General features: G+C 40.1%; 2 protein-coding genes across 11 annotated transcripts in view; one reads left to right on the top strand and one right to left on the bottom strand.

Annotated features, from left to right (window-relative positions):
* The window catches only part of FGF2 (fibroblast growth factor 2), a 74,591-nt gene that overhangs the window by 24,559 nt on the left and 25,676 nt on the right, over positions 1–24,356 (top strand).
* Positions 19,262–24,356, bottom strand: part of NUDT6 (nudix hydrolase 6) — a 68,943-nt gene continuing 63,848 nt past the window's right edge. For 7 of the 8 annotated variants that reach the window (XM_084973034.1, XM_084973035.1, XM_084973021.1 and 4 more), the window contains 2 exons: positions 20,431–22,926; positions 19,262–19,392 (listed from right to left, as the gene is read on the bottom strand). The gene's annotated coding sequence lies outside the window, so the exon portion shown is untranslated. Of the gene's footprint in view, positions 19,393–20,430; positions 22,927–24,356 lie in introns of those variants that run through there. The other variant, XM_084973033.1, reaches the window with a different exon arrangement.

The following is a 24,356-nucleotide window of genomic DNA, read 5'->3' as shown; positions in this document are numbered from 1 at the left end:
AATACTAAAAATATTACCCTACTTATAAAAAAGCACAAAAAGAACACTAATGGAATATATTAATGGAGTTAAGATACAGACTAAGATCTGAAAAGGATATATGCCAAACTGCTAACAAATGCTTATAACTTTGGAGAAGGGGATAGAATTAAGAGAGAAGAAATGAAGGGGAATTTTTACTTCTTTACCTATGTATTTGGAAAGAAGATTTTAGCAACTATATACCATATATTATTTCCATAAAAATTTCTGAGAAGAATGAATGGGAATGGGGAGCAGAGGTAGATGTTGGATACTGTTCTCTGAGGTACATGTGTATGAAGGGACAGAGAGAGATGAGATAGTAACTGTATGTTCCTGTACTGGTTGGATGGAACTGTGGGTGCGTCTTTGGCTATTGGTGGACACCACACCTAGTTGACTGATTGTTGGTGAGTAGTGCTCAGGCCTATTCCTGCCCGTTAGAAGGAACCCATTTCTTACTCTTTCATCCCCTGGCTTATTTCCTCAAAAATTCTACTCAGAGATGCATGGCCTTGATCATTATTAGTGCATTTGCTTTACTTGGCTTTGGGAAATGTTGCCTAGTTAGTACCTGAAAGTAGAACTATTAGAATTATTTCTAGTTAGAATTATTTCTAATTCACTATATATTCTAAGTCAAAACACACTGAAAATCTAAACCTAAACATATTCTGCATAATGTATTTTACTTTCCTAAGGTGAATCATAACCATGTTCTTTGGGAAACTCCTATACTGGTGGAACAGTGGCTTGAGAAAGAAATGAGGGGACTGGATCAGATCACAGAGGGATGGGTTAAGTTTAATGGAAGCAAAGAAATTAGGTTGGGAAGAAACCAGTGTGGGCGTAGTTTGCACTGATCTTGTTGGCTGGGTCTGATATAAGAGCAGCAGCACTCACTGAAGGTCAACCTGACTTTGGAGTCTTATCACAGAGGGTAGCCCTTCTGTGTGATGATGCTGCCTAAGGAAGCAACTAAACAGATGCTTATCTCCATATGACCTAGCAATTTAACTTTTAGGAGGACTGTATTAGTCATGGTTCTCCAGAGAAAAAGAACTATTAAGAGATACATACAGGATGGAAAAGGTAGGAGAGGGAGTCGGGGAGAGGGAAGGAGAGATTTATTTTAAGAAACTGCTTTAGAAAACACAGCCATTCAAAATCTATGGGATGCTGCAAAAGCAGTGATGAGAGGGAACTTCATAGCTATACAGGTCTTCTCAGAAAAGAAGAAAAGTCTCAAATCAACAACTTGACTTACCACCTAAATGAATTAGAAAAAGAAAAACAAACAAAACCTAAAGTCAGCAGAAGGAAGGAAATCATAAAAATCAGAGAGGAAATCAATAAAATAGATATTCAAAAAACAAAAGAAAAAAATCACTAAAACCAAGAACTGGTTCTTTGGAAGGGTAAATAAAGTTGACAAACTTCTGGCCAAACTCACCAAGAAGAAGAGAGAACCCAAATAAACAAAATAAGAAAAGAAAAAGGAAAAAAATCTCAATGGATACTGAAGACATAAAAAAATCCATATAATTATGATCAATTATATGCCAACAAATTTGACAATCTAGAAGAAATGGACGAGCTTTCTAGAGACATACAGCCTGCCAAAACTGGATCAAGAAGAAATAGATCAATTGAAAAGACTGATCACTGGAAGTGAAACTGAACATGTAGTAAAAATATTCCCTGCAAACAAAAGTCCAGAACCAGGTGGCTTCACAGATAAATCCCACCAAGCATACAAAGATGAACTTGTACTCATCCTTCTTAAACTTTTCCAAAAAGGTTGAAGAAAGAACCCTCTCAAAGACCTTCTTTGAAGCTACCATCATGCTAGTACCAAAACCAGACAAAGATAAATTATATCTTTAATGAATATAGATGCAAAAATTCTCAACAAAATTTTAGCCAATCGAATCCAACATCACATAAAAAAGATCATACACCATGACCAAATGTGATTCATCCCAAGTTCACAAGGATGGTTCAACATTCACAAATCAATTAATGCCATATACCATGTTAACAAAAGAAAAGTCAAAGACCACATGATCATCTCAATAGATGCAGAAAAAGCATTTGACAAATCCAACATCCATTCATGATCAAAACTCTTACCAAAGTGGGTATAGAGGGAACATAACATAATAAAAGCCACTTATGACACACTACAGCCAACATAATACTCAGTGGAGGAAACCTGAAAGTCTTCCCACTAAAATCAGGGACAAGACAAGGATGCCCACTATCATCACTTTCATTCAACATAGTATTCAGGGTCATTGCCACAGCCACCAGACAAGAAAAAGAAATAAAATGTATCCAAATTGGAAGAGAAGAGGTAAAATTGTCACTCTGTGCAGATGACATGATACTATATAGAAAATCTAAGGAATCCACACAGAAACTACTTGATCTGATCAACAAATTCACCAAAGTAGCAGGATTCAAGATTAACATTCAGAAGTCAATTGCATTCATGCATACTAACAATGAAATATTAGAAAAGGAATATAAACGAATACCTTTTAAAATTGCACCCCTAAAAATTAAATACCTAGGAATAAACCTGACCAATGAGGTGAAAGACTTATAGACTAAGAACTTTAAAAGTTAGTCAAGGAAATTAAAGAGGATTCAAAGAGATGGAAAGATATTCCATGCTCCCAGATTGGAAGAATTAATATTGTTAAAATGGCTGTACTACCCAAAGCAATCCATAGATTTAATGCAATCCCTGTCAAATTGTCCATGACATTTTTCACAGAACTACAGCAAATAAACCAAAAATTTATATGGAACCACAAAACACCCAGAATTGCCAAAACAATCCTGAAGAAAAAAAGAAGCAAGCAGGAGGCATAACTTTCCCAGACTGTAGATAATATTACAAAGCTATAGTAATCAAGACAGTGTGTTACTGGCACAAAAGCAGACTTATGGACCAAGGGAACAGAATGGAGATCCCAGAAATAAACTCAGAGACCTATGGTCAATTAATCTTTGACAAAGGAGGCAAGAATATAAAATGGGAAAAAGACAGTCTCTTCAGCAGGTGGTGCTGGGAAAATTGGACAGCTGCATGTAAATCAATGAAACTAGAACACACCCTCACTCCATGCACAAAAATAGACTCAAAGTGTCCAGGCCACCATCAAACTCCTAGAAGAGGACATAGGCAAAACATTCTCTGAAATCAACCATACAAATGTTTTCCTAGGTCTGTCTCTCAGGGCAATAAAAGTAAAACCAAAAATAAACCAATGCAACCTAAGCAAACTTACAAGCTTTTGCACAGCAAGGGAAACCATGAAAAAAAAAAAAAAAAAGAAAGAAAAGATAACCTCCAGAATGGGAGAAAATAGTTGCAAACGATGCAACTAACAAGGCCTAATCTACAAAATAATACAATTCATGCAACTCAAAAGCAAAAAAACCAACAACCCAATTGAAAAATGGGCCGAAGACCTAAACAGACATTTCTCCAAAGAAGATACATGGATGGCCAGCAGGCACATGAAAAAATGTTCAATGTCATTAATTATTAGAGAAATGCAAATCAAAACTACAGTGAGGTGCCACCTCACACCAGTCAGAATGGTTATCATTAATAAGTCAACAAATAACAAATGCTGGAGAGGGTTTAGAGAAAAGAGAATCCTCCTACACTGTTGGTGGGAATGTAAATTGGTAGAACCACTGTGGAAAACAGTATGGAGTTTTCTCAGAAAGCTAAATATAGAACTACCATATGATCCAGGAATTCCACTCCTGGGCATGTATCCAGATAAAACTTTGATTCAAAAAGGTACCCCTATGTTCATTGTAACACTATTCACAACACCCAAGACATGGAAACAATCTAAATGTCCATTGACAAAGGAATGGATTAAAAAGATGTGGTACATATACACAATGGAATACAACTCAGCCATAAAAACAAAATAATGCCTTTGCAGCAACATGGATAGAACTAGATATTCTCATACTAAGTGAAGTAAGTCAGAAAGACACATACTGTATAATATCTCTTAATGTGGAATCTAAAATACGGCACAGATGAACCTACATACAGAACACAAATAGACTCGCAGATTTGTGGTCATGGGGGAGTGGGAGGGAGTGGGATGGACTGGGAGTTTGGGGTTAATAGGTGCAAAACTATTACATTTAGAATGGATAAGCAATGAGGTCGTGCTGTATAGCACAGGGAGCTATATCCAATCTTTGTGATAGAACATGATGGAAGAAAATATGAGAAAAAGAATGTGTGTATATATATGTGTGTATATATATATATATATATATATATATATATAAGAATGTATACATATATATATATATGACTAGGTTACTTTGGTGTATAGCAGAAATTGTTATTATAGTAAATCAACTATAATAACAAAAGTGAAAACAAAAAACTGGTTCATGTGATTTTGGATGCTGGCAACCTGTCTGACTGGAGACCCAGAGAAGAGCCCATACATGTGGTTCAAGTTCAAAAGGCTGTCTGCTGGCAGAATTCCTCTTGCTCAGGGAAGACAAGTCTTTTATTCTACTCAGGTCTTCAGGTGATTGGATGTAGCCACCCACAATATGAAGTTCAGTCCTCTTTATTCAAAGTCTACCAGTTTAAATATAATTCTCATTCAAAAAAACCCCCATGGAAACATCCAGAATAATGTTTGACCAAAAGTCTGGGCACTGTGACCCAGCCAAAAAACACATGAAATTAACAATCACTGGGCCCTAATTGGCCTAAGTCCTAGACTGGCCCGAGTGTCCAGTCCTGGCTTGGTTAGGACCACATTATTCACAGCAGTAGCCCATGATATTGGGTGAAGGGTCTTGATAGAGAGGCTGGGATGGGCCCCTATTATTTTTGAGGTTTGCTCTGGTCCCCAGCTCACCACTGAGACCCCAAGGAGGCTCCTCCTTCCATGACTGGTGCTGGCCAGGAAACATGGAAGGTAGCTTCTGCCTTTTCCTCTAAATGGAGCTGTAGTTGACATATAGCATTGTATCAGTTTTAGTTACACAGTGTAAGGGTTTGATATATTTTGTGAAATGATCACTACAGTAAGTTTAGTTAACATACATCTTCCCACATAATTATAGTTTTTTTTAATTTTAATTTTTTTTAACAGTGGGAACTTTTACGATCTACACTCATAGCAACTTTCAGTTATATAACACATTATTGTTAACTGCAGTCACCAGGCTATACATTACATCCCTAGAACTTATTTATCTTATACTTGGAAATTTGTACATTTAGACCACCTTTACCCATTTTGTCCACTCCCAGCCTCCTGCCTCTGGCAATTGGTCAATTAGTCAATCAATTCTCTGTATCTATAGGTTCAGTCTGGTCTTGTCCGACTTACTTCACTTAGCATAATGCCATAAGGTCCATCCTTAAGGATGTTATCACAAATTGCAGGATTTTCTCCTTTTTCATTGTTGAATAATATTCCTGTGTGTGTGTATTTCTCATTTTCTTTATCCATTCATCCATCAATGATGGGCACTTAAGTTGTTTCCATGTCTTGGATATTGTAAATAATGCTGCAGTGAGCATGGGTACAGATTTAGTAAATGCAAAGATTTAAATACAGATTTAGTAATGCAAAGTTAGTAAATTTGTTTTGGTATAAATACCCACAAGTGGGATTGTTAGATCATATGGTAATTTCATTTTTAATTTTCTGAGGAACCTCTGTACAGTTTTTCATTAGCATTTTTCTTCTGGTTCTTTTTCCTTCTCCCAACATGTGTGGGTTAGTTTTGCTTCTTTAGGATTCCTGAAAACAAAAATATTGATCCTATTCCAGAAGGAAGGGTATTATTAAATTAAGCAAATAAACAAAAAAGGATTCCCAACAAGATTACAGTAATACTTACATGTGGAGATGCTTCAGGCTGCTGATGCCTGTGGCCACAGACAGGGTTAATGCTGTCCCTGGTCTCTGTCAACTTCCACCTGCTCCATAGGCTCCTCTGCTTGTCCCTCATCCCAGGAGGGAACTGGGCCTCAGATGCCTGTTCCTGAGGACCGATCAGCAGAGGGGAGTTGAAGCTGCAATCTGATAAGGAAGAATAGATACTGTTTTGTTTTGTTTTTTAAGTCATATTCTAGTCTGTGTTTGCAGATGTTTATTGCTTCTGTCATAGCGTCACCCTCTTTTCCTTGTGGAGGAAAATCAACACTGATTAGAAGCAGAGATAGTAGCATAATTAGAGGCACTTATGGTGCAAATTGTCTGTGCCTACTAAGTCCAGCATGACACAGAAGTAAGGGAAAGGGGAAATCAGGTGCCCTTCTATTTAACAGAATAAGTCCCTGGCAGTGCTGGGAGAGAGCTGGGCACGTGATGGGGTACGATTAGGTGGTGGGCCAAGAGCAGGGGAGTTTTCCAAGTACTGCTGGTCTCCTGGTCCTGTACCCTGGACAGTTGGGTCCCCTTGAGTGGCTTTCTTTATGTCCTCAGGGGCCAGGTACAGAGACTAAAAGGCCATGCCAGACATTATCATCAGATACACAGAGATTTCAGTGTGCTGATTTGGCAGCAAAATGGAGCAAAATGACAAACCCTCTTTGGTGGTTTAGTTGCTATTTAAAAAAAAAAGACAAACATGTCCACTAAATGGTGAGCTTGGCTTGGCCAGCACAGTGTGAGTGAATGATTTTTTTTTTTTTTGGCTATGGGAACATTGAGGGACTTTATGTCTGTGATAGTCATTTTTTTCTTTGAAGTAAGAGGCAGGGTTATTTGTATCGGAGAGAGGAGTGTGGCAGTGGGCTTGGGCCCGTAGAATGTGGTGGAAGTTTCATGGCTGTTGTAGGGAGTGGGAGAAGACAGAGGCCGGGGATACGCCCACCGTTGCTGAACACTTGCTGTGGGCTAGAGACCCACCTTCCTAATGACACCAGTCTGGGTGGTTGTGTTACTTCCAGGTACGTTTCCATTGTGTGTGTTCAACAGTGCAGGTGCCAGAATGGAGAAGCCAGTTGGCTATATCGATCCAAAAAAGTGCTAGAAAGAAAAAGCAGAACTAATTGATGCCCCACAGAGTTTAGAGTGATAAGGAAGGGAAGCCCAAGAGGCTGTGGATGGGTAGATAAATGTGGAGTCAGTTTCTGTTAAGTCAATGAGGCTGAAAAACCATCTGAAGGAAAGGGGGTTACCCCATTTTGGAGTTTGGTTACCCCATTTTGGTGGCATGGCCATGAGAGGGGTGAATGCAGGTTACTAGACTCAATAAGCCAAAGATTTTTGAGGCTGGGTTGTTGGACAGTGAAGTCTTTCTGGATGATGGCAAGAGCTGTGGGGTACCAAATTCCAAGGTCGACAGTGGCCACTCAGTAGATAGCACTGACAAGGAGGAAGAGAGAGTATGGACCTTGGAGGAGGAAAGACTTGAGTATGGTGACGGGAAATTAATAGTGTAGATGGTAGGGAGCCAGAAAAAGGCTTCATACACTAAGAGGGGAAAGGCCTGATCCCAGATGAAAATGGCTGGATCCTGGTGTGCGTAGCTCCCAGTGGTGTTCTAGTGGCCTGTGATATCTAGCAGGCCTTAGGATTTCAGTGTTGCAAGGAGGGAAGTCTGGATGGGGTAAGGAAAACATCTTTTGGTCAAGGCAACCATTTTCTCTTTTTTAAAACTTCATTGTTGGAATAGGTGATCTATAAAGCACCTTCCTGGTTTAGAAGTACTTTCCATGAATCTGAAAAAATGTAAATCAGGGATACGATTCCCTTGTATTGCCCAGCTGGAAGAACATGGCTAGAGTCTGAATAATCTTTTTTCCATGTGAAAATCACCATTCCCATAGAGATAAAAAATAGAATACTTTAGAAATTCTTGGGGAAGAGTAGACAGTTACAGTAAAAGGTGTGAGCTGAGCAAAGTGAGATATATTTTGCGTCTGGTCTTGGAACAGTTTATTTGCTGGGTGACTCCCTTCCATGCCTGAGATAAAAGGTTTCAGTTCAGAGCATCTCAAGCAGTGCCTAAAAGCTTTCTTTATACCTCCAAAAATAATGCTAGGACAGTCTTGGAGGACTTTATAGATGTCTGATTTTTTTTTCTTTTCTTTTACATATCTTTTGGAGGAAGCAGAAAGAATAAATCAAGGGAGCAGACAGGGTAAAGAGGGGAAGAAAGAAAGAGAAGAAATAAACACACACCCGAGAATATGAAAGAGAAGATTTAGGCTGAAACAGACGTTCATATTAAAAACTTTTGAGTAATTAGTAGTATGAGGCTCTTGGCATTCTCTCCAGAGAGTGGTTTCAAATCTGAGAAGCAGAAAGGAGTAAAAGAAAACAAAATGACGACTTTCCGTGGCACAGGGGAAGGAAATAGGTTTAGTAATTGTGATTTTAGGCTTCTTTTTTGGGATGGATGTGTGAATGCTAGAGCCAGATGGTATTTGCTTTGCTATTTGTGTACTTTTGTGACTTTTTTTTTTTTTTTTGTAACTTTAAACTGTAGCAATTAACCCTTTTTCTTAAAAGGAATAACAAGACATAGTATAAGATTTTCTTTGGGAAGATAAATCCCCTTCTTGCCATTTTCCTCCATCTGCCTTCTTTCCCCCACTCTTTCCATCCTCACACAACGAATTGCTTGGAACAAGGCACAGTTTCAGCATGATTCCAACCACCTATTCCTTGAAGAATGGCAGATGAGGGAATGGTAGAGTGACACAGGGCAGTGATGCTCAGCAAGAGAGGAGGATTGGGTCTGCTGACCTTTGACCTTGGGCCATTAGGTACCCTCTGGCAAAAGCAATTCAGCAACCTTGGACTCTGCTTCCTTATCTTTATTTGTTTATTTATTTATTTAGGGATGCACCTGTGGCATATGGAGAGTCCCACGCTAGGGGTCAAATCAGAGCTACAACTGCCCACCTATACCACAGCCACAGCAATGTCAGATCCAAGCCACGTCTGCGACCTACACCATGGCTCACGGCAATGCCAGATCCTTAATCCACTCAGCGAGGCCAGGGATTGAACCTGGAACCTCATGGTTCCTAGTCAGATTTGTTTCCACTGTGCCATGACGGGTACTCTTGTCCTTATCTTTGACTGAAAAGTCTGCACTAGGTGATTTCTAATGGCTGAGCTGTAGGGATTTTTGACCCAAATTCTGCTGGAAGGTCAAAGAATGAGTTTGGGAGAAGGGCCGACAATGTCCTCAGAAATAGGTCTGGCCAAAGGGAGAGTGTATGAGCCCAGAAAAGAGAGCACCTCATTATGGAGATGGCCTGACAGTGATGATCCTGGAGTGAAGGATGTATGAGGCCAACAGGTGACTCGAAATATGGCTGTAGGAGATGCTGCTGTAGTCAGGGTTGAAGTACATAGGTAGATCGACAGGCAGGAACTGCCTTTCTCACTAGGGGCTAGTCCTTAACCAGAATGTGGTGAACAGCTGTTCTTGAAATTAGAGAAAAATGCAAAGCTGTAATCAAGTCATTCTTTCTGGCCCAGCTCTGTCCTCAGTCCCCGTTCCCTTTTATTCTCACTCCTCCATGGAGGTCATTCTCATGGCTTCATCTTTCACACTTGTGCAGGTAAAAGGTAGACCCGAGTTTAATGTTTCAGCTGTACCTTGCTCGTTTTTCTTTTCTTTTCTTTTCTTTTTTTTTTTTTTTTTTCTGTTTTGGCCACCCCCATAGCATATGTATGGAGATCCCCAGTCAGGGATCAGATCCAAGTCACAGTTGCAACCTACACTACAGCAGTGGCAATACTGGATCCTTAACCCTCTGTGCTGGGGATTGAACCCGTATCCCAGTGCTCCAGAGATGCTGCCGATCCCGTTGCCCCATAACCAGAACTCCTGTATCTTTCCAGTCATACGATCTTGGGTAAATTACTTCATTTCTTTGAGTATCAGTTTCTTCATCTGCCAAGTAGGAATACTAGCTAATAATAGCTACTGTGTTAATATTGTTGTATTAATATGGCTGATAGTAAGCCCTTAATGGATGTTAGCAGTGACTATCGTTATTCTTCCTAAAGCTTCTTTTGCAGACTTCCATCTCATTTGTCCTACAGAGCTTCAGTTATCTCTTGCTGTGTAACAAACATCTCAAAATTGAATGGCCTAAAATTATTATTTTATTATTTCTCATGATGCTGTGGATTGAGTGTAGTTCAGCTGGATGGTTCTTCTGTTGGTGTGGTTTGGGATTCCTCATGCAGCTGCAGTTAAATGGTGGCTGGAACAGAAATATGTAAGATGACTTTACTTACGTGTCAGTGCCTTGGCAGGGGAACTGGAACCCCAGTGATCTCTTTCTTTCTTCATGTGGTCTCTCCATGAGACCAACTTGGACTTCTTTACATATTGCTGGATTGTAAGAGCAAAGCTCCAACGTGTAAGCACTGTTTACATCATGTTTGCTAATATCCCATGGACCAAATTCAGTCAACGCGGCCCAAGACTAGAGTCAATATGGGAGGGGCTACACAAGGTATGACCATCAAGAGGTGTGGTTCATTGGAGGCACCCAAATAAGTCTCTACCACATCCAGTTTCCAAACCCCAACTGTCTGGAAAACATCTTCACTTGGATGTCACTCTCTTAGCTTGAACCTAAGTAATTCACTTCCAATCAAATAAGCAATTCATTGTTCTCATTGATGAGCATGGAGCTGGTGCTGGGTCATTGTACCAACTTCCCCCCCACATTATTCCATCAATTTTCATATTTCCGAGTTGAAAACTTAGACAGCTTTTCCCACTTTGTTGTTTTTGTTTTTTAACCAAAATCCAGACTTCATGAAACCCTGACATTTATTCCTTTATTCTCCACCCTCACTTCCACTGTGGAAGTCCACAGCCTTATTATCTCACACATAAACTGTTGCACTAGTCTTTCAGTTAGATTTTCTTTAAACACTGCTTTCAGTCAGATACCTTTCTTTCTAAGAACATACAATGTATTTGTACTTAATGCATTAAATCTAACCTATTGCATTAAACCTGCTTGTTTTTCCGAAGCCCTTATTTATCTGACCCCACTTCATTTATACAACTCTTTTTTCCACAATTGTATGTTTATCCATCTTTGAGAATCAGATAGGGAAGGAGGGAAGGTACTTAATGAAAGAGTTTAAGTCAAACTATCAGATAAATATCTTCGAGCACAGAGGAGGATGGAAGAGGTAATGTGGAGACAGAACAGAAATCCTGAAGATAAAATGTACAGTGGAAGGGATTTTATTTTTGGTGTTTGTGTTTTTCAGAATTAGGTAGAAGGACAAGGAAGAAATAGGTAGTTCAGGAGGTTGGAAATTAGATCCCTTATAATGGATCTTAAGTTTCCTTAAGTTGAAAAAATCTGGAACTTTTTGTTGCACTACTCCTGGCTCAATTGAGTTTTATATCCATGCAGTCAGATTTGATTGTTCAGAGTGGTGCTAGATGTATGTCTAATGCTGTGCTTGGCACACACTGAGTGCCTTATAAAGGTTTGTTTGTTGAAGAATGTAAGCAAAAGGAGTTCTCATTGTGGTTTGGCAGTAAGGAACCTGAGTAGCATCAACGAGGTTGCCGTTTCAATTCCTGGCCTTGCTCAGTGGGTTAAGGATCTGGCATTGCCATGAGTCTGTGGTGTAGGTCACAGACGAGGCTCAGATCTCACCTTGCTGTGGCTGTGGTGTAGGCCAGCAGCTATAGCTCTGATTTGACCCTAGCCTGGGAACTTGCATATGCCGTGGGTGCGGCCCTAAAAAAGCAAAATAAATACATACATACATACAAACACATTGGTTAAGCACTCACTGCATGTGCTCTGGATGCTGACCGAGGCTTAGCTGACTCCACCGTACAGTGAAAGCACCTGTTTCTTCTGTAGATGGAGCATACAAAATGTGTTAGGAACATGGGAAGAAAAACTCATTATAATTTTTTCTTTGTTAGCTCTATAAGCCTGTTGGATCAGATAAAATTTAAAAAATAGGACATTGGAAGAATAGCTTTCTGTTCATATGAGGAAACAACATTTTGAAGGTATAAACATAGAAAGGCATTAACCTAGTGGAAGTTGAACAAGCCTATTCAGTTAGTCCCTGATATTATTCTGACACCATTCGTTTTCATTCCGAAGGCCTGTATTTTTGTGAGACCAGTGATAGTACTGAGTGAACATCAGTAATGGAGCTGCCGTGTAAGGAAAAGGCTAACTTTTGGGAAGAATCTCTCCCGCTCCACCAACTTTCAACCACAGTTTCAAATACCGTATTTTAAAGAACTTAACTCCAGAGTATCCACTTAACTTTATTAACTTGGACTTCAAGGCAGCTGCATTCTTTGGGGTGGAGCCATGCTCATCTTTTACTGTGACCCTCTTTTATTCCTTTAACTTCTCACCACAGCCGGAGGGGCCTTGTTCCTTCCTGGAGACTTTGAGGCCGAGGAACCGTTTCCAATTTCCTCCTAAATCCACCCAGCGATGTCATGCAGGGGATGCAGTGGAGAGTTTTCCTTGGGAGGGCCTCCTCAGTTTTGGAGATGGGCCTCGAGCTCTTGGCTGCAAGCAGGGTTTTCCAAAGTGGAGGCCGCAGAAATGCTCGTCATTGAATGAGAGACGTGCCGCCCAGGCTATTTTCATGAAGGTCAAAGAAAACTCTCTTGTCTTAAGCCTGCTTTGAAAGGTGTTTTCCTAATGATTTTACCAGTCAAATAGAATGACTGTGTGGGAGAGTGTAGTTAAATAACTGGAACACTCTGGGCAGCTTCCCTTCTCCACCCTGTGCCCCTACTTGCCTTTCCCCCGAAGCTCCTCCTTTCCCAGACACACACTTGCTGCTCTGTTTTCTGTTCTGGAGCTGCCTGAATTGTGTGATTTTTGTAGATGAATGTGAACTCTTCAATCCAGAAAGAAGTGCCAGGAACACAAACAGCTAATTGGCATTCACCCCTAGGGGAGGCGCATGACCAGCCAAGCTGGTTGCATTATCTCCGTGGGGCACGTAGCTTTGAGAGAGACCTCAGATCTCTCAAATCAGCCGAGAAGCATTTTCAAAAGGTAGACAGAACTGCCAGAAAAGGCTGTAATCGGGAGGTGCTCTATCTTTTGCGTATGTTGGACTGATTGTGAAAATACTTGCCTGAGACAGTTTGTATTTTTGCCATTAATCTGAGTTAATTTGCCGTTTATCTGAGCTGCTTGTGACTTCAGGGTAGTCTGGCCAGGTCAATAGTCTTTGAAACAGGGATTTCAGATGGGTGATCCACAGGCCAATTTCCAATGACAGCAAACTGAGTGTGTGTATGTGTGTGTGAGAGAGAGAGAGAGAGAAAGAAAGAGGCGAGAGAGCGCACCTGGCTGGTGCTGAGTATTGGCTGCCCCATCACTTCGGGGTGTATATTCTCTGGTTTATCAGTCCCCACTATTCCCTTCTCCTAGTCTTTCTTTTGTCGTTGTTGTTGTTGTTGCTATTTCTTGGGCCGCTCCCGCGGCATATGGAGGTTCCCAGGCTAGGGGTCCAATCGGAGCTGTAGCCACCAGCCTACGCCAGAGCCATAGCAACGCGGGATCCGAGCCGCGTCTGCAACCTACACCACAGCTCACGGCAACGCCGGATCCTTAACCCTCTGAGCAAGGGCAGGGACCGAACCCACAACCTCATGGTTCCTAGTCGGATTCGTTAACCACTGCGCCACGACGGGAACTCCCTCCTAGTCTTTCTTATCACCAGGCTGCTTCTCTCTAGTATGGTACTCATACGGCCCCTAAGCCTTTGAGTTATGCTTTTAGTGTAAGTATTTTCAGTGGTCCTTGAATGCTGAACTCCATTTACTCTGAGACAAACCAAAGGAGTTGATAAGCATTTTTCAAGAATTGATTTGTATAAAATTTAGAAATATCAACTCTTGTTTTTCAGTAAAAATATTTCTTAGCTTCTAGCAGGGGCCAACCCTGACCGAAGGCCTGTCTGTTTCAACAGTTCGGTCCATATTAGGCTGTGGACTCCCCCAGGGGCCTGTCTGCTGTCCATCTCCTCCGACAACAGAACAGCTCTCCTGAAACTTGGTGTTTCCACCTCCAGCTTTGGAAGGCCTCTGTTGGAAGACGTCTTCTCATAAGTAGCACAGATGCCTGCTCCAGGAGCCCATGTGCTTCCTGTTTAGTCGGTAAACATTAGAAGAAATATGAAGAAATGTGAAGGGACCACATGTTTTGGAGTTACCAGCGCAGTTCTTAGCATTCTTTTACTGATGAAAATTATGAGGATCTCTAGTATTCAGCTGTCTGAGGCATAAAAAATCTTTTTGTCTTGCCTTTACATAACTCCTTTCTGCTGCCTAACTTTTTAATATGGCAACAAACAGCAAAAGTGATATCTGAACGTCATCCTTCTCTCCTCTGCCTCTTGTACCTTCACCATCTAGTGGAAGTATTCAGAGGCTATGAATAGAAACTGAAAGAACTTGAGAACCCTTGGAGGCAGAATAGCCCATAGACCATGTAATGAGCCTCTGAATAACTGCGAATTTGATGAGTATAATAAGCCATCAAAAAAGAAGAATTTTCAGGGAGTTCTCGTTGTGGCTCAGAAGTAACAAACCTGACTAGTATACATGAAAATGCGGATTCCATCCCTGGCCTTGCTCAGTGGGTTAAGGATCCGGCATGGCTGTGAGCTGTAGTATAGGTCACAGACATGGCTTGGATCCTGTGTTGCTGTGGCTGTGGTACAGGCCAGTAGCTGCAGCTCTGATTTGACCCCTAGCCTGGAAACTTCCAGATGCTGCAGGTGCAGCCTTAAAAAAAGCAAAAAATTTTAAAAAAGGCAAAACAAAAAGAATTTTCAAATAGTGATTCATCTTAGAATCATTTCATATTTTCCTCATGATTATTACAGTAAAATCATTAAATTATAGTGTTAACTGAAATAGTGCATCAGATTTGATACTGTATTGTAATGTGTTTCATTCCACATACCCAGATAGGACTGAGCACATAGTGAGCCTACAACAAGCTGTAGAATAGAAAAACCTACACACATCGGAAGCTAATTATTTGGTCTATGGTCTATTCTACCTGTGGATTCTTAATTCTGTCTATTCTGTTCTACCGTGGAAAGGGAAGGTACAGTAAAAATAATGTCTAGAGGAGTCTATCTTCTTTACATTTCTTGCTTTGATTTTTTTCTCTTAAATAATTTTTTGTATCTTAAAGCACATATTTCTAGTCTTAGTATAAAGCCAGATGATTTGAACTAGTTGGCTGACGTTTTTAAAAATAATTTTTTTAAAAATGTGAGGTAATTGGAGTTCTTATTGTGGCTCAGTGGTTAATGAACCCAACTAGTATTCATGAGGATGCAGGTTTGATCCCTGGCACTGCTCAGTGGGTTAAGGATCTGGCGTTGCCGTGAGCTGTGGTGTAGGTTGCAGACACAGCTCAGATCCCAAGTTCCTGTGGCTGTGGTGTAGGCTGGCAGCTGCAGCTCTGATTTGACCCCTAGCCTGGGAACCTCCATATGCCATGGGTGCAGCCCTAAAAAGACAAAAGAAAGAATGTGAGGTAATGGTAGATTCACATGGAGTTATAAGAAGTAATACAGAGATTCCATGTTCCCTCTGCCCAGTTTTCCCTAAGTGTAACATCTTGCAGCGCCTTTTACGATATCACACCAGGGTATGGACACTGACACAGCTGAGACCCAGAACACTTCCATCATCACAAGGGTTCCTCAGGTTGTCTTTTTATAGCTACATTATTCCCCCCAGCCCCTCCTCTGGCAACTACAAGTCTATTCTCCATTCTACAATTTTGTGGCCAACTTATTTTTAGAAGAATTTCTCCAACACTTGGCTTCCGGGAAGAAAATAGCCTTGAACACTTATATAGCGCTGATGACTTTTGTAGGTGGGAGCTGGTATTTATCCATGCATACTCCCAGTGCTGCTTTGGGTTGCTGTGCCAAGAGACAGTGTTGGGTCCTGAAATCCAGATCACTGAGATGTTGGTACTGCAACTATTCCTGCCAGAAAATGCCCCTGCCAAAAGTTGATGGAATTTTCCCTCCTGAATTACACACCTCCACCACGCAGGCTGAGAAATGCCCTGGGTGGCAGGCCTTTCTGGCCTCTTCCTATCACTAGAATAGTCAGATGCTGTCTGGGGTCCCTGGTAGCTGTGGAAAGGATGAGGGAAAGTGTTTTCTCTCCCTGTCAACCTGTGGTGATTGTTTACTGCTGAGTGTTGAGACTTTGAATGCTTTCTTTTTCTTTTCATCTGTGAAATTATGTTTGCTGCTGTGCAGCTCTGCATTAACCCCCAGTTGTGCTTAGAGATTCTGGAATGCCACAAGGTGCCAAGTACTCTTTCCCCCTTTCTTGCTATCAGTCTGACTTCATTATCTGATGCCACTATAAAGTGAAAGCCGTTGCCATTCTCTCTCTCTCTCTCTTTTTTGTGTGTCTTTTTAGGGCCACAACCATGGCATATGGAGGTTCCTAGGCTATGGGTCGAATCGGAGCTATAGCTGCCAGTCTATGCCACAGCCACAGAAACACCAGATCAGAGCCGCATCTGCAACCTACACCATAGCTCACAGCAATGCTGGATCCCTAACCCTCTGAGTAAGGCCAGGGATCAAACCTGGGTCCTCAGGGATGCTGGTCGGATTTCTTTCCACTGAGCCACAACAGGAACTCTGCCATTGCCTTTCTTAAACAGCTGTGTTGCTAGAAGAAGCAGGAATCACCTATGTCTACAGCTTTTCAAGCCCGTGTTACACTTGTTCTTATCTGTAGCCCACCTTGCTCAAACAAGTCCACTTTAGGATTTGAAGTATGAGACCCAGTAGGGGAGATAGTACAGAGAATTGATTTTTGTAGGTTTTTATGGTTTGGAATTCCTGTCATAAATCAGATGTACACTTTCACTTTTTTTAATTGAAGAAATTAAATGATACGGCTTAGATGTAAATGGCAAGAAACTTGGTATTTCAGACATATTATATTATACTTACTTTGATATGAACAGTTTTGAATATTTTGAGTTTTGTAACCCTAATGCCTAGCATAGCATCTAGTACACTGTACACTCGAAAAGTGTTGGCTATTCTTGAAGAGGATTCTAAAATTTATTCAGTTACAAAAAGGAGTGAGCGTGACTACACCCAGAGTTGTTAATTATCCTGCAAAAATCACATAAGTATATCTATGTCAGATAATCAGATGGTTAAATATTCTTCAAGTCTAAGTCCCTTAATTTAAGTAGACACAATTTCTACTTTGTGGATGTAAGAATTGATACAGAGGAAGCTTTAATGGACTCCTAAAGTCATGTCCTGTGGAGTAGTATGAAGGAATTGATGGATTTCAATGGACCCTTCTCTCTTTTGCTTTCTTCCTTCCTATTTTTTCTTTCCTTCATAGTATGTCCAATATTAACCTTTTTTTTTGTAAACTGAGGAGTTGCTAAGAATTTTAATGAATTACCTCTCAGTTGTTCTTATGTATTAACTTTAACCAGCCACTTGAGTTGTGAAGAGAAGGGAATGCGTGGTTTTTGGGTTCTGGGTTGATATATGGAAGGAAATAAAAAAAAATGAGGGTTTAATGACAGGGACTGTGTCAAACTTGTTAGTCAGATTTGTGTTTTGTCCTCACAAAAAAGGAACGAAGGAATAAATAAATTTAGGTTGGTGTTCTTTGTTGTCTGATTATTACCTCTGGTATTTCGTATACATATGGAGATTTAAAGTTTCTCATTTTCAGCAGATGAGTTTCCTTTGCTATGTAGGCTCTTTTGTCAGTTATCTGTGCATTAAAAAGTTTTCAGTGCCTCGTCTTCAGCATTACCTTGGACGATTCCTGATAGAAGACTAGGAATGAGTGGGTTATGCCTTGGAATTCAGTTATCAGTTACTCATGAATTCTGGTTCCAAGAAGACTTCTGAACCTGACTCAGTTACTTTTTAGCTCCCAAACATAATTTTATTGGAAAGTTGACACCCTCTATCACTAAGTTTTAAATTAATATATTTGTTTTGAATGAGTCAGTAAGAAATTAAAATGTGTGCTATGTTTTAGATGAGGATATCAGGAAGATGAGTACTTGTCATCTGTAAACCTATATAGTGAACACTGAAATATAGTATTAGACAGCTGCTTTCCGGCTATTTTCATATACTAAATTAAGTTTCTCTTTGCTTCGACTTCAGATTATTTAAATGAGAAGTAACAGTAATGCTGGCCCAACTAAAGCACCACCATGCAGTTATCACCAAGATGTAAGCTCCATGAGGACAGAGACTTTGTTGATCTTGGTTACTCTTGTATTTCTGTCTTTTAGAGGAGTTCCTGACACATAAGGCAACCAATACCATTTTGTTGAACAAATGAATGAACAGAGGATAATGTATTGAGAAACTGTACTCTTAGTTTTCACTCTCCCCTAGTTTTCTACTTCTGACCACTCTCTTAGGGAGTCATTAAATTTATAGACTATTCGGAAGGAGAAGTGACATCTTAACTATATTGAGTCTTCCCATTTGTATTCATGCACACCTCCCCTTCTAAGTCTTTTCAAAATGACTTTCAGTAAAGTTTTATAATTTTCTCCAAAAAGACCTAGTTACCTCTAGTTATTATATCAAATGGTATCTTTTAAAAAATATTAATTACATGTTCTACCAGTTTGTTGTAGGTTATAGAAACTCATTTGATTTTTATGTATTCTTTTATCAAGCAACCTTGCCGAAGTATTTCTAGAAGTTCATTTGTATTTTATTTTGATTTTTAAAAAACTTTTTTATTTAGGAATAATTATAAATTTATAGAAGAGTTGCAAAGATTTTACAAGATCCCCCTGTACCTTTCACGCAACTTTTTTTTTTTTTTTTTTTAGGGCTGCACCTGTGGCATATGGAGGCGCCCAGGCTCGGGGTCATATCATAGCTACAGCTGCTGGCCTACACCACAGCAATGCCAGATCCAAGCCGTCCCTGTGACCTACACCACAACTCATGGTAATGCCGGATCCTTAACCCACTGAGCAAGGCCAGGGATCAAACCTGCAAACTCATGGATCCTAGGCAGATTTGTTTCCACTGCGCTGCAACGGGAACTCCCACTCAACTTTTCCTAAATTTAGCTTCTTATATAATTGTGGCACTTTTGTCAAAAATTAAAAAACAAAACAAAACAAAACGACACCTGAAAAACCAATACTAGTACATTACTGTTACTATAGACTTTATTTGGATTTCACCACTTTTTCCAGAATCGTCCTTTTTCTGTTCCAGGATCCAATCCAGAATATTAGGTTGCATTTAGTATCTTGATGTTTAATGCAGAAAATTGTACCATCTGCAAAGAACAACAGTATTGTCCCTTAGTTTCCAAATCTGTGTGTGCCTCCGAGTGTGGTGTCGGTAATAGGTGTGTCTATAGTACGTAGCTGTTGGCGCTGGCGTGGACTGACCACTGCTTTGCAGGCTCTCCTTGCTGTGCCCCCGCTACTCTTCCTGTTAAGTGATGCTGCTTCCCAGGATTCCATCCTTTGCCATTTAATTTGTGCCTGCTACACACTGTTCTGGAACTCATTTTCTATTTCCCTGAGTGGGTGAGGGGCAGGGCAGCCTGTGTGCCCAAGATAGCCACTGTTTGCTAGGACTACCACATCTTTATTTCTAGAATAGATTTCCTTTTGAGCCCCGGATTTGTACAGCTGCCTATCTTCTGGATGTCTGTCTGGATTTTCCACAGGCTTTCAGTGTCCTAAGGGGATGTATCTTATTGTCTTCTCTCACCAACTTGTCCTTCTTCCTGTATTTCTCATAAGAATCACCCAGTTATCCAAGGCAGAGAAACCCATGGCTGAGAGAGAAACCATTCTTTCCTGCTTTCCCTCTTTTTTACCTCTATTACCTTCATTCTCATCTCTACTTTTGTTGCTTTCCTTCATTTCTCACATTTATCAACTTCTCTCCATCTCAACTATTTCATTGAAAACTCTCATTCTTCCGTCATATTTTTTTTTTGTCTTAAAAAATTTTTTTTTCACTTTTTAGGGTCACACCTGCAGCATTTCAAGTTCCCAGGCTACTAGGGGTTGAACAGAAGCTGCAGCTGCTGGCTGACACCACAGCCACAGCAACATGGGATCTGAGCCTCACCTGCAACCTCTGCTGCAGCTTGTGGCAACGCTGGATCCTTAACCCACTGAGTGAGGCCAGGGGTAGAACCTGCATCCTCATGGATGCTAGTTGGATTCTTAACCTGGTGAGCCACGATGGGAATTCCTCATCATTTTTTATACCATTGAACTCCTTAACATAGTTTTCTGAGCCTCTGGCCTCATTTTGCCCTTGATGCCCTCTCCCACAGCACACACAACACCCTCACCTGTGCTGGCTGCACCCATGTCCTTGATGTGTCTTGGCTGTGCCATTCTTTCTGTTTCTCCTCTGCCAGTTTTGTCAGGATGCTTTGGTGGCGGTTGTTTTCTCTTTTCCTAACTCCTGCCAATTCCTTAGGTCTCCATTCATTTGTCACCGCTTCCAGGAAGTCTTTTCATCTCTCAGGCTGGGTTAGGTGTACCTTCTCAGGGAGCTTCCGTGTATTTCTCTCATGGCACAGTATTAAGCTTGTTTAGTTATTTATCTGTGTACCATCCCTCTTCTCCTTGATTAATACTGTATGTTCTTCCAGGTCAAAGACTGATGTATTTTCCTTTGTGCTTCCTATTGCTTATCACAGTACCTGGCACATAGCAGTTACTAATAAATGTATATTGAATGAATGAATAAATGTATTCACCATTCTCAGAAACACTTACTTGTCTATTTCCAAAAACCATATTCTTTTACCAGGAACAAACCTTTCTAAGTGTCAGCTTCCTTATTTATAAAAGAGAAGAGTATACTGGGTGATCTCTGAAGTCCTTTACAGTTTTTTAACGAATTGTATTTATAATTTTAAGATTTATCGTCCTTGAGCCTATTCAAAAGAAAATGATGCAAATTCTGGATGCAAAACTGAGATGCAAAATATTTTGAGCTATGCTAGACACGCTGAAATAATAATTTGGCTTTTTGGTTATACGGTGTAACTACATGTGTCAGGTTCTAATGGTCTGAGCACTTGAACATTTGAGTAGTTTACTTTGATCAGTTTCTGTCCCTTTGCTTATATATCTAAATCATTGTAGAAATACTGTAAATTCTCCTTTGCTAAAGATTTTTAGGTAAAAATTAGACAGGTGTGTCTAGTGGATATTGTAGATAGGATTTAAGATGTGATTATATAATGGTGGAACCCAGTTGACCTCTAAGATCTTGCCTAGTAATGAGGTTTCTTCAATTTTGTGGTTTACAGTTTTTGTTTTTATACAACAGAGAAAAAAAGTTGGCTTTTAAGCTTAGATAACACACATTTATTTTTCCATCTCTTAACTGGATTTCATGTCAACATTAGAAAGCCACCACAAGTCTATGTTTATCAAAATTGTTGACTTTTGTGCATCCAAAAACTATATATAGTGGGTGTTCTCCATCTTGCTAAAATGACTTGGGCTGCATCAGTGTCCATGGCCCAATAAAGAAAGATCTTCACCCTCATGAGGGTGTAGACCTTTTTTTTTTTTTAATTTTAACAACTTTTAAACTGTAAAATATGACAGAGGTACAGAGAACCATGTAAAACAAATTTGTACTTCAATGGATTATTAACAGGTGAACATTCTTGTAACTGTCACTCAGGTCAGAAAAAAGAACTTTTCCAGTCACCCTAGAAGCCTCTCTTGTGTTGTCTGTCCCAGTCACAGCCCCTGCCTCCCCAATAAGTGTACAGAGTTTATTTTAATCACTTCTTTGCATTTTTCAATAGTTTCATCACACTGATAGACATCCTTAAGTATCTATTCTAAATAAATAGAAATTAGTATTTTTCTATTTCCAGAGACTAGACTGAGGATAATAGCTTCCCTAATTAGGCACAGAAGGGAATTGACCATTTTTATGGTTCTGAAGAGTTGATGATAAAGTTATTCTTCATTTTTCAGAACAACCTTTTTGCTAGCCTGTTTATCTTGTTTCATTTCCTGAAAAGCATGGGAAATTTCGCACGGGAAATTTCACATTGTACTCTTTAGGTGGACATTTAATTTCTTTCCCTATCTTGAAGTACTTGATACTTAAAACTACTCCTTTAAAGAAACTACTCTTCCATCTCTTCTCCTAGCAAACGAAATGTGTCTTTGGCTTAGACTTTTCGAATGTTGTAAGATCCAGTGGCTTTGCTTATTAAGAATCTTAATGGAAATCCTGTGAAATTGGACTGTGATGATCATTATATAACTACAAATGTGATAAATTCATTTGAGTAATAAAAAAAGAATCTTCTAAATCTTAGGTATGGTTATTTTATTGTGTTTTTCCTCCCTGTGAAGGCAGCCTAACATGAAACAGGGACAACGAAAAGGCTGACTGTTATGTAACTAGATTTAATTTCACTGGCCTGGACTGTCCAGTATACCTGAGTACCGGCTGAGATTTCATATTGTGTAGGATCTACAAGTATCTGAAAGACTCTTTCTAGAACATTAACACAGTTTTTAAACTTGTTATGGACTGAATGTTTGTGTTTCTCCCAAATTAATATGTGGAAATCCTAATGCTCAGTGTAATGGTATTAGAAGGTGGGGCCTTTGGGAGATGATTAGGTCATGAGGGTGGAGCCCTTCATAAGTAGGATCAGTGTCTCTGCAAGAGACCCCACAGAGCTCCCTAACCCCTTCATGTGAGCACAATGAGAAGTTTGGCTTTTGTGAACCAGAAAAAGAGCTCTCACTGGACTCCAGATCTAACACCACCTTGACCTTGGATTCCTTAGCCTTCAGAACTGAAAGAGATAAACATTTGTCACTTTAGTTACGCAGTCTATGGTGTAAGACAGTATTCTTTAATAAACTGCATCTCAAATTTAACATTAATTGCCCAGTGATTGTCTTGGTTACCTTTTGTTCTTTTATAGTCCTCAAAAAACTTTTATTTTTGGCCATGCTTTAGGCACGTGGAAGTTGATCAACCAGGGATTGAACCTGGGCCACAGTAGCAACCCAAGCCACAGCAATGACACCAGATCCTTAACCCACTGAACCATCAGGGAACTCCCCAAAAAACTTATTAGAGTTTCAAATATATACAATAAAAGAGAAGGACCAGTTTATTTATTTTTAAATTTTTACAGCTGCACCTGCAGCATTTCTGGGCTAGGGGGTTGGATCAGAGCTGCAGATGCCTGCCTACACTACAGCCACAGCCACATTGGATCCAAGCTGCATCCGTGACCTACATCACAGCTTGTGGCAATGCTGGATCCTTAACCCACTGATCAAGGCCAGGGGTTGAACCTGCATCCTTAGGGAGACTATGTCAGGTTCTTAATCTGCTAAACCACAAGGGGAACTCCTAGAAGGATCAGTTTAATGAATCCCATGTACCCATCTGAGCTTCAGCATCACATGACTAATCTTGTTTCATTTAAACTTGCCTTAGCTCTTTCCCCCACCTCCCTACTACTGGACTGTTTTGTTTCCTAGACATCATATCATCAAATCATTTAATAAATGATTACACAATTTTTACATAAGTGAGAAGTATGTATTAGTACATGTTAGATATATAAATAATATATATCTCTAAAAGATTCTTTAAAAATAAATACCATTCCATTCCCATGCATAAAAATTAAAGAATTCCTATAGAAGCATAAAATATTTGGTTAGTGCTAAAATTTCCCCTATGGTCTTATAATTTTTATAGCTGGTTTGCTTTCATCAGGATTCAAACAAGGTTTACACATTGCTTTTGACTGATATGTTTCTTATGTGTTACTGATATGTTTCTGATATGTTTCTTTTTTTTCTTTCTCTTTTTTTGGTCTTTTCAGGGCTGTACCTGTGGCATATGGAGGTACCTAGGCTAGGGGTTGAATCAGAGCTGTAGCTGCTGGCCTATGCCACAGCCACAGAAACGCCAGATCTGAGCCGCATCTGTGACCTACACCACAGCTCACAGCAATGCTGGATCTTTAACTCACTGAGCGAGGCCAGAGATTGAACCTTCGTCCTCATGGATGCTAGTCAGATTCATTTTTGCTGAGCCAAGATGGGAACGCCATGTTTCATACAGCTCTCTCTCTCTCTCTTTTGTTTTTGTCTTTTTAGGGCTGCATCCACAGCATATGGAGATTGCCAGGCTAGGGGTTGAATCAGAGCTGTAGCTGCCAGCCTACACCACAGTCGAACTGCATCTGCGACCTACGACTTA

The sequence above is a fragment of the Sus scrofa genome, chromosome 8 (genome assembly GCF_054392235.1).
Source record: "Sus scrofa isolate SSC_HxYL_T2T_F1_AM1 chromosome 8, Sscrofa_HxYL_maternal_Yorkshire_Landrace_v2.0, whole genome shotgun sequence".
NCBI lineage: Eukaryota > Metazoa > Chordata > Mammalia > Artiodactyla > Suidae > Sus > Sus scrofa.
The sequence above is the reverse complement of the archived record's forward strand: the minus strand, read 5'-3'. Positions and strand labels throughout refer to the sequence as shown.